Source organism: Salvia hispanica, chromosome 4 (assembly GCF_029641045.1).
Source record: "Salvia hispanica isolate PSC_SH4W2 chromosome 4, Shi_PSC_v1, whole genome shotgun sequence".
In the NCBI taxonomy this organism is placed as follows: Eukaryota; Viridiplantae; Streptophyta; class Magnoliopsida; order Lamiales; family Lamiaceae; genus Salvia; species Salvia hispanica.
The window spans coordinates 42,122,983-42,140,145 of NC_142695.1; the positions used below are offsets into that span (position 1 = coordinate 42,122,983).

At 37.2% G+C, this 17,163-nt stretch overlaps 1 long non-coding RNA gene across 1 annotated transcript; it reads right to left on the reverse strand.

Moving 5' to 3' along the window:
• Positions 1-5,339: 5,339 nt before the first annotated feature.
• Positions 5,340-11,602, reverse strand: LOC125194451 (uncharacterized). Its single transcript, XR_007171761.2, has 3 exons — positions 7,915-11,602; positions 6,657-6,741; positions 5,340-6,172 (listed from the first exon to the last, which is right to left on the reverse strand). It is a non-coding gene; the product is annotated as an uncharacterized LOC125194451 (long non-coding RNA).
• Positions 11,603-17,163: the final 5,561 nt, after the last annotated feature.

Sequence of the window (17,163 nt, forward strand, 5' to 3'; positions counted from 1 at the left end):
TTCCGTGGCCTCGTGAAATCTCTCTTTAGTGTAGTGACATGAAACGAATCATTTATGGAAATAAAATTTATTCGAGACAAGAAAATAGTCTTAAATATCATGATATGACACATTTGGGTTAATTTTATGAATTGCTTGTACTCAAATTTTATTTGGTTTTGAGTATTAAACCTTTTAATTTATATTGTTTGTGATTTGATTCAATTGATTTAACTAATTTATTCCCATGATAAATCAAAAATCACGTAGCCTTTTTAATTTAGGTTAAATTTGATAAATATTTCATGAACTATGCCCGTTTGTATGAACAAAGTAGAGTATAATCATATTATGTCTTTTTTCACTTTTTTATTTTTAGAACCAAAATGTCTAAAGGTATTTTAGACTTTATGTAGTATTAGAGCATCCGCAATGGTCGGCTAGCCGATTCTTCGCGCTGGCCGGTCGGCTAGCCGAACCATTGTAGGCGGCCAGCGGTATACTGGCCAGCCGATCGGCGTGGGCTGGCCGATGCGCTAGCCGATCGGCTAGCCGCCATTGTAGCTGCCCGATCGGCCAGCGCCGATTTTTGTTTTTTTTTTTTTTTTTTTACAAACCTATATAAATGCGATTTTCGTTTCATTTTCATTTGCACCACTTGTTTTAACGAGTTTTCTCTCTCTCTAACTTTCTGTACAAGAGCATCATCGCGCGATGAGTAACGCGGGTGGTAGCGGTGGTGGTAGTGGTGGTAGTGGTGGGGATGCTAAGGAGTACGAACGGAGGATGAACGAGGCTATGAATGCCTACATGAACCGCGAGATGGAGCGGTACATGCGTATGGTGGAACAGCAGGCGATACCTCGCCCTCCACGAGTTGTCCACCACCGAGCAGTGATTGATCGGGATCACGTAGCTGCACATCAGCGGCTGTACGACGACTACTTTTCAGAGAACCCGCGGTTTCCCGCCAACATGTTCCGGCGGCGTTTTAGAATGCGCAGGGAGTTGTTTATGCGCATCGTTGGGGCATTAGAGCGTCAATATCTGTGTTTCCGCTTCAGGCACGATGCGGCTGGCAGACCCGGCCACACCCCTATTCAAAAGTGCACGGCGGCAATCAGCCAGTTGGCCTACGGAGGCGCGGCAGACATGTGGGATGAGTACCTCCACATCGGTGAGTCATCAGCCCTGAAATGTCTGAAGGAGTTCTGTGGGGGCGTGATCAGCATTTTCGGTGAGCAGTACCTTCGAAGCCTTACTCCCGAAGATTGTCAGAATTTGATGCAGATGCACGGGGAGAAGCATGGGTTCCCCGGGATGTTAGGCAGCATAGATTGTATGCATTGGGAGTGGAAGAACTGTCCGACTGCCTGGAAGGGGGCCTACACGACCGGCTACAAGTCAAAGAACCCCACGATAATCCTCGAGGCCGTAGCTGATTACCGGCTGTGGATCTGGCATGCGTATTTTGGGGTAGCCGGGTCGAACAACGACCTCAACGTCCTGAACTCGTCTCCCCTCTTCAACGAGAAGTGCCAGGGCGTCGGTCCAGCCGTCTCATTTGTGGCCAACGGCAACCGGCATGATATGGGCTACTACTTGGCGGATGAGATATACCCTCGGTGGCCGGTCTTTGTGAAGACGATCCGACAAACAAGTGATGAAAAGAAGGCCTACTTTGCGCAACGACAGGAGTCGGCGCGCAAGGACATGGAGCGCGCATTTGGTGTGCTCCAGTCTCGATGGGCGGCAATTAAGGGTCCAACGCGTTTGTGGGATGTCATATGCGTTTCCCAGATAATGTACGCCTGCATTATCCTTCACAACATGATCGTCGAAGACGAAGGCGTACAACTGACTAGTTGGCTCAGTGACGATGAAGCCGGTCCAAGCCACGGAACGGCCACCCCTAGTGTACGACGTGGGGTACCTCTCGATGAAGCCGGCCGCCTTCAGCAATTTGCCAACATGCGTCAAGTGGATGTTCATATTCAACTCCAAAAGGATATAATTGAAGAGTTGTGGGCACGGAGGATTGCACGGCGATAGTTTTTTTTTCTTTATTATGCATGTAATTTTTTTTATCTATGTAACTTTTTTAAATGCAATTAATGAATTTTCCCGTATATGTGTCGTAAATTTAATTCCGTAATTTAATCGTAATTTTAATTCCGTAAATGTAGTATATTTTGAATTATTTTTATTGCGGCTGGCCTATGGCTGGCCTAAATCTGATGTGGCAGGTGGATTTTTTAGTGTTGCTGACGTGGCAGGGGAGAGAATGGCTGGTCTATGGCTGGCCTAAGTACCATTGCGGATGCTCTTAGATATGTAATATATTATTTATTTTTTAATATTTATTTTTTTCATAATGCATCTATCATATTTCTTCTTTATTAAATTTAAATATTTTAGAGATTACTAATAATTTATTGTATAACTTGCTTAGTTTAGAGACCATTGATTATATGATAATAGTACTCCGTACTACACTAATAATACTCTCTCCGTCGGCAAAATTTTTTTTATTTTTTTCATTTCGGTTCATCCACGAATAATAGTCCTGTTTCATTTTTATTATAACGATAAATATGCCTCACATTCTACTACTAATTCTTTTCATTCACATTTTGTTCCCACATTACACTATCATTTCAACTCACATTTCTTAGAACCTGTGTCGAACTTAACTAGAACTTTTAATTCCAGACGCGGGCAGAGGAAGTATAAGTATTTATACTTTAATTTTTTATATAATTACTTAGTAATATTATCTATCTATACATATATAAAAGGCGAGTTTTGGCCTAAATTGTAAATATTTTTGAGTTTTAGGTATAAATTTGAATTTGTATAAATTTTGGGTAGGGGTGTCGAAACGGGTACCCGCACCCGACTTTGGCCGAAAACTTTGTCCCGATACCCGTCTCGCAGTGAGTCGGGTATCCCGCACCCGACACCGCGAGTACCCGACCCGAAGCCAATTTTTTTTTTTCCAAATCTTCTTTTTTTATTTATTTGTATAGTTTATAATACAAAATACTACTTGTTGAATGTTGTAGATGCTCACTTTAACCCTTTAACTTTATTAATTAATTTTGCTGAGAATTGAGATGAAGCATGTAATGTAATTGTAATATTTGATTCTTTGCCTTCGTGTGTTTCCAAAATTTTAAGTTAAAATGCTTAATTTCTCCTTCTATATTGTTTACATACTGTAAATAAGGAATTAGAAACTTATATTTTTTTAAAAAAAATTGAAATATCTGCTTCAAATTTTCATGTTACAAATTACCACCTGTAAATATGTAAATTCAAATTCAATTACAATGCCAAAAAATCCAAACTCCTAAATTCATATCACCATTCAAAAAACTAAATATGAAAAATTAACAAAGTAACCAACAATGTCTCACTTTCATCAAAAGTAGTAAATAATTATAACCAAAAGTCACCAAATATTAAAATTAAAAATTAAAAATTATAAAATATTAATATACATATCGGGTATGTCGGGACTAACGGGTTACCCGAGCGGGTATCGGGTATACCCGATACCCGCAAAATCCAAAATAGTCATACCCGATCCCGCCCCGTTACCCGACTCCATCGGGTATCGGGTACCCGTTACCCGACGGGTATCGGATCGGGTTCGGGAATACCCGTTACCCGCTACCCGTTTCGACACCCCTAATTTTGGACGATGTCTAATAAATCTGTATACTTGTAGTAACTGCTATAAATATTTATGTGTAGTAAATGTCATCAATATTTCAATTTTAAAATTAGGCTACAAATTGCAGTTACCTATTTAATTGAACAATATGCCATTACTATTTAATATGGCTATGTTGCATTGCCGTTACTCCTTCTATACATATATTGTAAATTCTATTGAAAAAGTGAAATATTTGAAATTTATATGGCTGATTAAATTCTTTAAACTCAAACAAAAATATTTTAATATTTGACATTGGAATTTATTATGCATATGATGCCGTTACTCCTTCAACATAGTGTCCATTGGAAATAATTAACATAACACGTGTTATAGTATTCCAATTTGACAATGAGGTATTGTAACGTCTATGTCTTAATTTTTAATTTATGATGTTTTAATTTCATGATCTCTTATGACCTAATTGTATGCCTATAAAAGGTATAGAGTTGTGGATGAATTATACATCAATAAAAGCATTCTCCATAGTCCATTCTCTCTCAAGTTCTCAACATTTTATTACACATTTTAGGAACATTGTATTGCTCGGTTTTTGGAGCCCATCAAGTTCATAGGTGTCTGGCAGGTTTGAAATATTATATACATTAGGATGAAGTCGTTTCATCTTTGGGGATATTATGTCAATCCGAGAGCACTAACCGTGATGTAATTTGTCTTGCGGAAAGAGAGTTTTTCTTGACTAATTTCATTGTAATTTCCAATTCATTTATTGTTGTTTTTTTTCTTTGATTACAATAGTTAGATTACCGGGTGTATATGGTTCGAGAATTTTATCACAATCTTATTATTCTTAGAGAGGGAAGAATTGTATTTTTACAAAATGAAAATTTGTAGTATTGAGAATTGTAAAGTAGCATAAAAATAATATAGATGTTTCATGCTCCAACATTCAAAAGGGGGTATCACTATTATTAATGTAATAATGTTACCAATTAATGTAAAAAAAAAAAAAAAAATTGTGTAGTTTATCATTTGAATTTTTTTTATAATCATAATTTTATCATTTTTAATATTATGAGTTACGATTCATTATTTTATTAAAAGTGTAATTTACAATATTTTTATTAGAGAACTATGAAGGATTGTTTTAAAATATATTTTTCAGAAATGTTAACACTTGTTATAGTTTCTTCATCATTGTCGAAATAGTTGTGTTTGTCTTGATTCCATAATAAATATGTTTAATTTAATGTTTTTAGGTGTAAAATGAATTGAGGAGTATACATTTATTGAATTGTTATTATATGTAGTATATTTTTCTATTTTAAATCTTATATAGATATATTAATTCTCATTTTAATTAATCAATCAAGAATTTAAAATTATATGATGAAAAAATATTTCATCGTGCTGCACGTGGGTGAAAACTATTTTTTTATAAATGCAGATAAATTTGTTAAGATCTCATGATGAATTCTGCTTCTAGGATTATCATTTATCAGATATCAAAATAGTTTTCTTTGATTCACACTTCTGCGGTTCTGCCACCACTTTGCTAATCCACCGTATGTGATTAAATTTCTTTTCGGTACAAAAACCGAAAAAATCAAGAAAATGTTAGTCTTCATTTTATGAAATGAAAAATATAAAATATGAGTAAGGATATAGAAAAAGAAAGTAAGAGAGATTAGATATTATATTTATAATTTAAAATATAAATAAATTACTTAAACGGGACAACTAAAAAGGGGAAATCGGGAAATCAATCCCTAAAGATGGTTAGAACCAAAAGACAATACTCAAAGCTCTTCCCCTCCGTTTCACTTCTTCTATATGATCTCAGTAGTCTTCCCTCTTTTATCAAATGAAAGTGAAACAGCCATTACTCTCAATTTTATGGCAATAGAAATCAAAGGCCAGGTTGATAAATTGGGTGTTAATTTATGCTAGGACGATCACTGAGCTCCCGATGATAACAGATAGATAAACCTCACTACTCAACTACATCAAATTATACATCAGATAATAATATCATTATACACACTACCTCAACCCGACGAAGCATTGATTGACCCAAACCTAAGAACTTGTCCCTCCTCCTTTTACCCGGGCTTGGGACCGGCTGTGGGCAACTAATGCACCACAGGCGAAGTTACACAAGTTACTTACCTATGCAAGTAAACCAAATAAGGAAAATAAAAAAAATACCACGAAGTAGGATCAATCGACACACCCTACTAATGTGAAGCAATGATAGCGAAAAATCAAGAAACCACACCTGCTACCAAGGGGAAACGTTCATCTCTAGATCAGGATTTCAGAAGATAGCCTCTCTAATAGTAAATGTCAACTATCCAGCCAGATGAACTGTGATCTCAACTAATCAATATGCGTCATATCCCGAGCACTCGACATAAGTAGATCAAATTAGCAAACTCGACCTTATCAAGGATGATTTCAAGCATGAGATGATTCTTCATTTAGGTAAGGTAAACTAATGTTCACAAGTACCTGCAACAGCATGCTCCACAATTTTAGAGAATCCTCATTACTAGGATTTATATGTCTGTCTTTCTACTTACATTTTACAAGAAAAGACAAAAGGTGAATAGACACACGCAGACACATAACCCAGTGAACTTCTTTGCTAGAGCAAAGGAAATCCAGATCAAGACAAGTTCATACAAGCAAGAAGAGTCCACTAGAGTTCCCATGTAAAACCTCATCCTTATATGGTCAGCAAAATACAAAATCAGGCTTCCCTATGATAACCTAAGTTCTCAGATGCAACATAATCATTTCCTTATACTATGGTTTGCCAATTCAAAATAAGAATTCCATAAGTGACATACACGAATCATTTATAAAAAAGTAATGCAAAAGATGTTAGTCATATGCCACATGATACTTAAGGAACTAAGGAAGTAGGAATTGAGATCATTTTCAAGAAGATTAGAACACAATAAAGTTGGAAAAGAGCAGTCTTCCATAATACCCTAGGTTCTCTGGTGCGCCTCCTTTTCTTATACAGTCAGCTAATGCAAAATGAGAATTCCGTATTCCAACAAGCAAGGATCACTCTGAAAATTACGCAAAAGATATGTTAATCATACGCCATCTGAAATCATTTTGTAGAAATTGGCTATATACCTAATGACGTATGAAAAAAGAAAAGCAGTACACTAAGTTAATCATCTTACAATCAAATAATTTGAAACAGATACACGGAAAGTAGCATTACACATAACACGGCAATACACAACGATAAGCTGCAAAGTAAGTCATCAAGAAAACAGGTCAAGTATTAATCCTAATAAATCCAGAATGCCATTCAAACATCTGAGTAGAATCACTTGTAATTGTCTAATTGTCAGCAATGTCAGTAAATGAAGCACATGAATAGCAAGTATTCGAATGTTTTACAACCCATTGCTAATTTTAAGACCCAAGAAGATTCAAACATCTGAAATCTAAAACAAAGGATACACCTAGTGAGAAAAAAAGAAACGACAGACAGATGTAGGCAGGGGATAGAAGGCAACTGAAACGTCAATAAAAACATAGGCCCTGCACAGAATTGCATTATTATAGCATATACTACCAAGGATGAAGTCCATAAATAGGGTAATATACAAGGGGACTGTATGACAACGAAGTCTTAATCCACTACTACCTTTATATGAAAAAACAAGACTGGTGAAAATCACACCCCAAAAAGTTAGACCTAATCAAGACACAGGGCACAGCCAGAAGAACAATTTATCAAGATAGCATCCTCTACAAAGACTATCAACCCCCTATCCTATCGAGAACTTTTTTTTTGGATGATAGTTGAGAAATCAAAGAACAAATGTCAAAGAAATCATTATGAAATAAATTAATCAATTTCATCAGATTGGTAAAGAATTACTATACAGGAAAGGATGAGACTGGCAGGGTTAAGTATCCTAATAACGAAGGATGACACTCCAGAGAAAATAAGCTAGTTGGAAACAAAAGAAACAATTTCAAAGCATTATGAAATCAACTCCATTTGCAGATTGGTAAACAAATACTACGTACTACTATACAGGGAAGGATGACACTTAACAAGGATAATAATTATCCAACTGCTTCACAAAACAAATAGGAGTAGTTTAGAACATGTCACAGTTGGTAAGCACATATTTCCAATCAGATGCTACAGTACACAATATTGGAACTAAATAGATATCCAATAACAAGATTGTAGCAGTAAAGAGAAGTTGATATACCTTTAAACTACTACAGCAAAAATAACTGGAATAGAAGAACTGCAAATCAAAACTATTTACTCCACAAAATGGCCTTGCATCCGGCCTCTCAACACACATATACTCATTTCATAAGCAGCAGTAGTTCCAAATTCAAAAGGCATTGGAGGTGAAGACAGCATAAGAACTTATAGCTTGGATCGGACTGCAAATCAAAAGCTGAGAGGAAAGGATAAAACCGCACAAAAATACCAACTGTGTGATGTCCTCGACCGGTCGAAATAATAACTTCCAGCAAAAAATTTCAGCTTGCAAAACCAGAACGTCTCAAGTGAGAACAAATAAAGATATTGAACCAATGTAATCTGAGAAGGTTAGATGACCAGAAACACCAGAGAGATAATCAACAGTAACAAATCCACTGCCTCCCAAATAAGATCTGACAAAGAACAACTTAGCTGAAAAAATCTTGAGAATGCTATAAACCCAGAAAAGAAATGTCTTTGACCAAACTTAGTACTCTAGTAGCAGCTTCTGTCCTATGCAAAAAGACCAGGATGGCACTACATTCAATCTAACCATGAAGACACACTGAAAACACTTCATATTCCAAACAGTTGAATCCCTTATGATAATGTTTTAACCAAATTAGCACCCTGTAGTTCAAAAGGCATGTAACCAGAGACCAACATCATCAGTACAAATGATACATTACATGCTCTTTATATGATCCTAAACAAAATATATCACCAAGAAGCCCAATTGGTCCTATCAAGAATTAAGAGCTAATAAATAAGACTTCTCTGAGTATAACACCATGTTGAGAACAAAGCGATGATAAACCAAAATGATTCAGATGGCCAAAGATGAAGAGTGATCAATTTTTTTAGGATCATCAGCCAAAGGAAGAACCACAGAAAAGTTCACAAGGAAGAGCAGGTAGCAGTATGTGGAATGAGAAGACAATGCCCCAAACCTTGAGGAAATCTTTATTTCTACCCGTGCAAGAAGGAGCCATAGTCCAGTCCACCACATTAAAATTAAAATCAACTAAAAACAAGACAGCTTAAAAAAATACATAGCTTCATTTAAAATCAGCACAAATTAACACGTATGACATGTTTCTTTGACAATAAATCAAACTAAATTAGCAAAGAAAAAATATAATATAAAGATAAGTAACAGAAAAGAAGGCTAAAAGACATATCATTAACCTTGAAAATAATCAAAAGCTGGCAGGAAGGAGATAACACCAGAACAAGTATTAACACTGTGGGGTTTCCCCTGCCCATCTATGTTTCACCTATTGAGTATTGATTTCCTTCAGTCAGTAACATCTGTGACATTGATTAAATTAAATCCAAGAAGTAATAACAGGACCACACTGTAACAAAGGTTGTGAAGTTACTTTTGTTAGGTAGAAATATAAACCTGATAAACAAAAATGTTCCAAAGACCTACTCGAACTAACAGTTCTTATTGAATGAGTGGGCCCCCACCAGAAATGCCAAAAAAAAAAAAAAAAAACTAGGACAGGTTGGATCAGATATTTAGGACAACAGCATCAAATACTTTGGGGTACTATCCTCAGTCCTCTTCATAAATAAATAAGTGATACTTGAGGAGAAATATAATAAGTCTTGAAGGAATTCCCTAAGATTTTTGTTTTATTCGATCTTCCAGGTAGTTTTCAACATCCAAAACATCCATGCGTGAGCAAGAAGAGAATCAAAAGACCAGCATCCACAAGATTCAGTGTCATTAATCTACAGTGACAAGACTACCAACAAGTATTCTGCTGATCAACTAGCTCTTATATCACCAAACTTTTGACTGCATCTGGCAATCTATAGATGAAATAGCAATTAATCCAAATATAAATAGCAACTGTGAGAGTAATAATCCTTTCCGTGAACTTGAGATGATCCTAATATCCCAATGAGCAACACCAATAACTTTTTATCCTGAAGCAGAGCATAATACGTAGACTTGACGTAATTGGACCGTCACAGACTACCAACAACATGCTGGCAGAAGAGCTACGATGAAACACGGGATTTTAAACAACTAAGATTAAGACCCCCAAATAAACTTAATGCATATGCAAACTCCAAAGAGATGAACCAAGAAATCCCAGGAGATGAACCAGGATCAGCAAAGGAAGTTAGGAGGAAACCAAGAAAGCCTCCAAAAGGAAGTTTGGCAAGAAAAGACCGAGTCAACGAAACCAATATGCAGATATTTCGGTGGAGATAAAAAAAATAGTCAGATAGTTGTAAAGAGATAAAAAATTAGTCAGATCACACCCCCAAGGTACCCAGCCTTCATCTATCCTTACAGTAATCACTCAGTACTAGAGGAACAATAGTACACCGTGGTCCTATATGAATTCAATGCTGAAATTAAAGGGAATAATAGAAGAAGACTCACAGATTTTCTCAAAACAAGATTATAAATTGAAAAAGAGACAAAACACTGTTAGCGACGGTGACAAAAATAGATAATATAAATCAAGATTCACTCCTTTCAAAAGATTTGATACATATATGTATATATTCCAAGGAGCAATAAGATCATGGTAGACAGTTAAAGATGATTATATCTAGTTAAAAAGAATTCCTATAAACGACCTCTAAAAGTGAAATGAAAATCACTAAAAGCTTAAAACTTTAAATAGATAAATAAGATATATTGATTGTAACATAAGATCATACCTTAAAATCAGCTAGTTCATGTTTAAATCCCCTGAAACTACAGGCTACATAATAAGAACACATAAAAAGAAAAAAATATAGGAATATACTGCACGGAGACAACACCTCAAGTGGATATGTATGACCAATCTGCGAGAAGACATAAAACGGATGACAGATCAAATAGAAGATCAAACAAAATCTGGTAAAAGAACCTTTAAACGCAAAATAAGACATAAAGACGTTCAATCAGAAAAACCAAACAGCAGTTGACTTGAAAAGAAGACGGCAGTTGGTAAATCTGAATGAGTAATTGTTGAGCAGCTTCTGCAAATAGGGAAGGCATAATTGTTGGATAGGTGCCTCAGAGAGATGAACATGATGACAGGATAAAGAGTGAAAAAACTATGAATGATGAATGATGAATCCATATATATTGGCAGCCGAGTCTAACATCTGCAGCCTGATTGCCTGAAGGATAGTAAATTGCGCTTGAAACTTCCCATAGCAATCACCTCCATAATCAAACTGTTAAATCCTAGTGAATATCGCACGCAAAAAGCAGATAGGTTGAAACTCGCAAAACTAGGCTATAAACTGCAGACGATAGTAAATTGCGGTTGAAACTTCTCATAACAAAGGCCAATTTCGTTCGGAATGAAATAACGTGGTCAAACCAAAACCTCCGCATCAAAGATAATCCAACCGTTCAAAAAAAAAAGTAGCATCCGCACATAAGAAAACGCAGGGAGACGAAGAGTGGCAGGAAATTATCATACGCAATCCCTTCTTAGAAACAAGTACCGTCCTTTTTCAGATGAAGGACGAAGAAAAACGCGATCAGAAATCAAAACACAAAAACGGAACATCAAACACAGCCACACAATTTTCGGGACAGCAATCGGATTTCACAGCGATAAAGTAGCAGATAATAGAGAGAATCAATCATCGACGAAATTAGCTAAACCTAGAGTAACGAATAAAGAAAAATCATATGATCATAACAGATAAAGGAGGCAGATGGAAATTTGATTGAGAGAGGGGGTGTATATATAAGAATTCTGGAGGAAATAGACGTATGAGATTAAGTTGATCCTAGGGTTGTGAATGATGCATATCCGCCCACGGTGTTGCTAATGACTCAGCCAGCCTTCATTGACCGCACTTTTTGACATTCTACGCGGGTCTAGCTTTATCAATTAAAAATTTCAATCATCAAAAGTAAAAATAAATTGAGGTGATCAGTCTACTTTTATTTTTCAAATGTAAACGTTTTACACATTATTTACACATTTATTAAAAGTCAACATAAAGAGAAAGTAAAGTGATTAAATTAATGTTCATCGAAACTCTGTTCAGTTAATCAGAATTGTGTTGCCCCTGAATTAAACTGGTCGAGAATTGGGGAAGGGGTGGCCCACCATATGAATAGAATATGGTGTTCGGTGAATTAGATTTGGCCTGAGTTTTGGTAAATTGAGGTGATCAGTCTACTTTTATTTTTCAAATGTAAACGTTTTACACATTATTTACACATTTATTAAAAGTCAACATAAAGAGAAAGTAAAGTGATTAAATTAATGTTCATCGAAACCCTGTTCAGTTAATCAGAATTGTGTTGCCCCTGAATTAAACTGGTCGAGAATTGGGGAAGGGGTGGCCCACCATATGAATAGAATATGGTGTTCGGTGAATTAGATTTGGCCTGAGTTTTGGTCCATTTAAGCTCTTGTGTTTTAACCAATGTTTTAAAAATCGGATTGGTCGGCGAACTGGCGTCGTTACTGGTTCACTAGTTCAACCGGTTCACTGGTCGAATCATTGGTTGAACTGAAATACTGTTTATATATATATATTTATTTATTTAGTAATAATAAGATTTAACTAAATATTTTATCAATAAATATTATAGTGTTATACATTTAATAGTATTATTGTAGAAAACAAGTCTTGTATTAGTATATTATAATTTTAATAACGTTAAGTTTAAATATAATAATAAATTATAATATACAATATTAAAAACTAGTATTAAACTCTATGTATAATTATAAACTCCTATATTGTAAAATATTAGTGATTGTAAAAGTATAATTAAAATATAAGAAATATATTATAATTAACAATTTCTTAAAATAATATAAAATTAAAATGAATTATTAGTTATAGTGGAAAAAGAATTTCAGATTTAATGTATAAGAATAATTAATGTTCATAATATTACAAAATGATCATGTGGTGGAGTGGTAAAGGAGTTGGTATTTAGAGAGGAGGTCATGTGTTCTCAAGCCCTAGCAACAACAAATTTTAAAAAAAATATTTTGAAAAAGTGAAAAACTGGTTTCTGGTTCATGATAGGTACACATCACTTTCCATTGACTTGTTCGTCCGCCGTTAAGAGTCTCGATTCACCTTTACCATAAATGGTAGGTACACATCACTTTCCACTGACTTATTCCACTTACATTCTATTAAAAAACTAATGTATAAAAATGAGCATCATATTCCACTAACTTTTCTCACCTACTTTCCTTTACATCGCTTAAAACTCGTGATGAAATTAATGGCGGACTGCGTGTAGCCTTGTGGTAATATGCTCTTCTAACGTAGCATTGCCCCAAGAACGAGTAGTTTCTATCTATGCATTAAATATCATAATCTATTTGTTTTCTGATTTATTTTATACACAATAAATAATGTATTATTGGATATAATATTGATGAATAGTTTATAGTTTCTATCTGATGTTTAATAAAATATAGTAATAATTTATTAATTTTTCTCTCGTTTATTTTATACACAATAAAGCATATATAATTGAAAATCTTTATTAATTTATGATTTCTAATGCTCATATTTAGGCTTAAATGAAAAATATGATTGCGTTTTGTTTTAGTTTAAATATTTAAAACTTTTTTAGAACTAAAATAAATTCATTGTTATATAATGCAAGAACTTTCATTTTATATAGCTTTCAAGCAATAATATAAAAAAGTAGTCTATTTTTTATATAGATAACAAAAAAATAAGATAAATTGAATTTTAAATCTCCGTGTGATTATTTATCACACCCCCAATATGAAATTTCTGAATTCGCCACTGGCTAAAGCTAAATGAGGCTCCTAATGACAGACGGAGGGAGTAACTACAACACAATATCATAATAATAAAAAACACATCGCATGCAAGAGATATCCGCGCAAACTCACTAACTGAGATCGACAACTAGTAAACTACATGTTAATGAGGTTTAAATACTTAGCTCGAAGCAAGTAATAGGGTAGGATTTTGCATTAACATTTGGGAGATTCAACCCGTTGTCTGATTGTAACGAATGACCCATGATTCTCTGACGGTGGCTCTAGGCAAATGCTGCGAGCAAGCCAACTACCAAAAAAATGACTGACAATAAAGTTCAAGCCAAGATCTCAGCTACTATTCCAGAGTTCAAACAGAATTCACACAATTACATCCACATACATATCATTGAACGGTAGTCGGTGTTATCCACCGCTCTTGATGTTTGACTATGCGTTGGGAGAGTGGTAAAGTCGGTTGAGCGGCGTCAACCAATTAGGAGACGAGCGAGATGAGAGGGGGGGAAAGTGAGAGTTGCAAGCCTGCAACATAGATTTGGGGGGAATCAAAAAATTTGGGGGCAAATTTGTCTTTTCGCCATCTAATCTATACAATATATAAAAGGGGAGTTTTGAGAGTATTTAGGAAAATAAGGGGAGTTTTGAGGGCATTTAAGGAAATGCCCTTTTGAAATATTTATTATTATTTAAATATAGTTGTTTTTTATTTACTGAATTGTAGTAGTAATTAGTAAATATGTCAATAGGAGAATGGAGTGAGTGGGAGGTTACTTGCATAATATTTTTCCACATTTATAAGTGTAAATTATACACGATCATTTTAATTTGTAACTGCCACAATTTTTTTTAAAATTATCCCAACAAATTGGTGATGGATTTGAAGGTGGATATGGTGATGATGAGAATGGAGGGTTTGAGGGAGATGAAGAAGAGGTTTCGGGGAAGACGAAAGCAGTAAAATTCAGCAGGTTTTCCGAGGGGATTAAGGCTTTTAAGTCGGTATTTAAGAAGATTGTTAGGAAGAGTACTGGCGATGAGAATGTATTAATTGGTGAGCTAATTTTTTTGCAATAATTGATATTTTTTTTTGTTACGGTTTTTGCATTTGAGAAGAAATTTTAGTTATTTGTGTTTGATGTAACATTGATCATGTGCAGGGTCCTGTGTTATCCGCCAATAAGAGCATCTCCAGTGGTCGGCTAGCCACCGGCTAGCCGATTCGTCGCGCTAGCCGGTCGGCTAGCCGAACCATTGGGGCCGGCCAGAGCGAAATCGGCTAGACGACCGGCTAGGGCTGGCCGATCGGGGGGCGCTGGCCGATGCGCTGGCCGATCGGCTAGCCGCCATTGTGGCGGCCCGATCGGCTAGCGATCGGCCAGCGCCTATTTTCGTTTTTCTTTTTTTTTTTTTTTTTAAAAAAACCTATATAAACACGATTTTAGTTTCATTTTCATTTGCACCACTTGTTTTAACGAGTTTTCTATCTCTCTAACTTTCTGTACAAGAGTATCATCGAGCGATGAGTAACGCGGGTGGTAGCGGTGGTGGTAGTGGTAGTGGTAGTGGGGATGCTGAGGAGTACGCGCGGAGGATGAACGAGGCTATGAATGCCTACATGAACCGCCAGATGGAGCGGTACATGCGTATGGTGGAACAGCCGACGATACCTCGCCCTCCACGGGTTGTCCACCGCTGAGCAATGATTGATCGGGATCACGCCGCTGCACATCAGCGGCTGTACGACGACTACTTTGCAGAGAATCCGCGGTTTCCCGCCAACATGTTCCGGCGGCGCTTTAGAATGCGCAGGGAGTTGTTTATGCGCATCGTTGGCGCATTAGAGCGTCGATATATGTGTTTCCGCTTTAGGCACGATGCGGCTGGCAAACCCGGCCACACCCCTATTCAAAAGTGCACGGCGGCGCTCAGGCAGTTGGCCTATGGAGGCGCGGCAGACATGTGGGATGAGTACCTCCACATCGGTGAGACGACAGCCCTGGACTGTCTGAAGGATTTCTGTGGGGGCGTGATTGAAATATTCGGTGAGGAGTACCTTCGAAGCCCTACTCCCGAAGATTGTCAGCGGCTGATGCAGATGCACGGGGAGCAGCATGGGTTCCCCGGGATGTTAGGCAGCATCGATTGTATGCATTGGGAGTGGAAGAACTGTCCGACTGCCTGGAAGGGGGCCTACACGACCGGCTACAAGTCAAAGAATCCCACGATGATCCTCGAGGCCGTAGCTGACTACCGGCTGTGGATCTGGCATGCATATTTTGGAGTAGCCGGGTCGAACAACGACCTCAACGTCCTGAACTCGTCTCCCCTCTTCAACGAGAAGTGCCAGGGCGTCGGTCCAGCCGTCTCATTTGTGGCCAACGGCAACCGGCATGATATGGGCTACTACTTGGCGGATGGGATATACCCTCGGTGGCCGGTCTTTGTGAAGACGATCAGGCAAACGACCGACGAAAAGAAGGCCTACTTTGCGCAACGACAGGAGTCGGCGCGCAAGGACGTGGAGCGCGCATTTGGTGTGCTCCAGTCTCGATGGGCGGCAATTAAGGGTCCCACGCGTTTGTGGGATGTCGGATGCGTTTCCGAAATAATGTACGCCTGCATTATCCTGCACAACATGATCGTCGAAGACGAAGGCGCACAACTGACTAGTTGGGCCAATGACGATGAAGCAGGTCCAAGCCACGGAACGGCCACCCCTAGTGTACGACAAGGGGTTCCTCTCGATGAAGCCGGCCGCCTCAATGAATATGCCAACATGCGCCAAGTGAATGCTCATATTCAACTCCAAAAGGATATAATTGAAGAGTTGTGGGCACGCGATTGCACGGCGATAGGTTTTTTTCTTTAGTATGTACCTTTTGAAATGTAATTTTTTTTTTAACTTTGTATTTTTTTGAATGAAATTAATGAATTTTTCCACATATGTGTCGTAAATTTATTTTCGTAGTTCAATCGTAATTTTAATTCTGTAAAATGCAGTATTTTTTGAATTATTTTTTTGCGGCTGGCCTATGGCTGGGCTATGGCTGGCCTAAATCTGATGTGGCAGGAGGATTTTGTAGTGCTGCTGACGTGGCAGGGGAGGGAATGGCTGGGCTATGGCTGGCCTATGCACCACTGGAGATGCTCTAAGAAGCTGTTAGCCGAGAAGCTAGCTAAGAGGATTTGGAAAAGAAAGTGAAGGGGGAAGCAAAGGAGAGGCATATATATGGTAGTATTAAAATTTTCGACCTTTGCGCTTTTGGGAAGCTTCTTGATTTACATTTTTTCATTGTGTATGTTTTGATTGATTGTTTGGATATCTTTTGATGAAAAGATAAGCAGTAAGGGAGAATTTGAGAGCCATAAGGGTGTCTCCAGTGACGCTCCTCCCACTCGCCCCTCCCCATGCCACGTCACCACTAGCCCTTCTCATTCCACTGCCACATCACTAGCCCTTCCCACTGCACTAGCCCTTC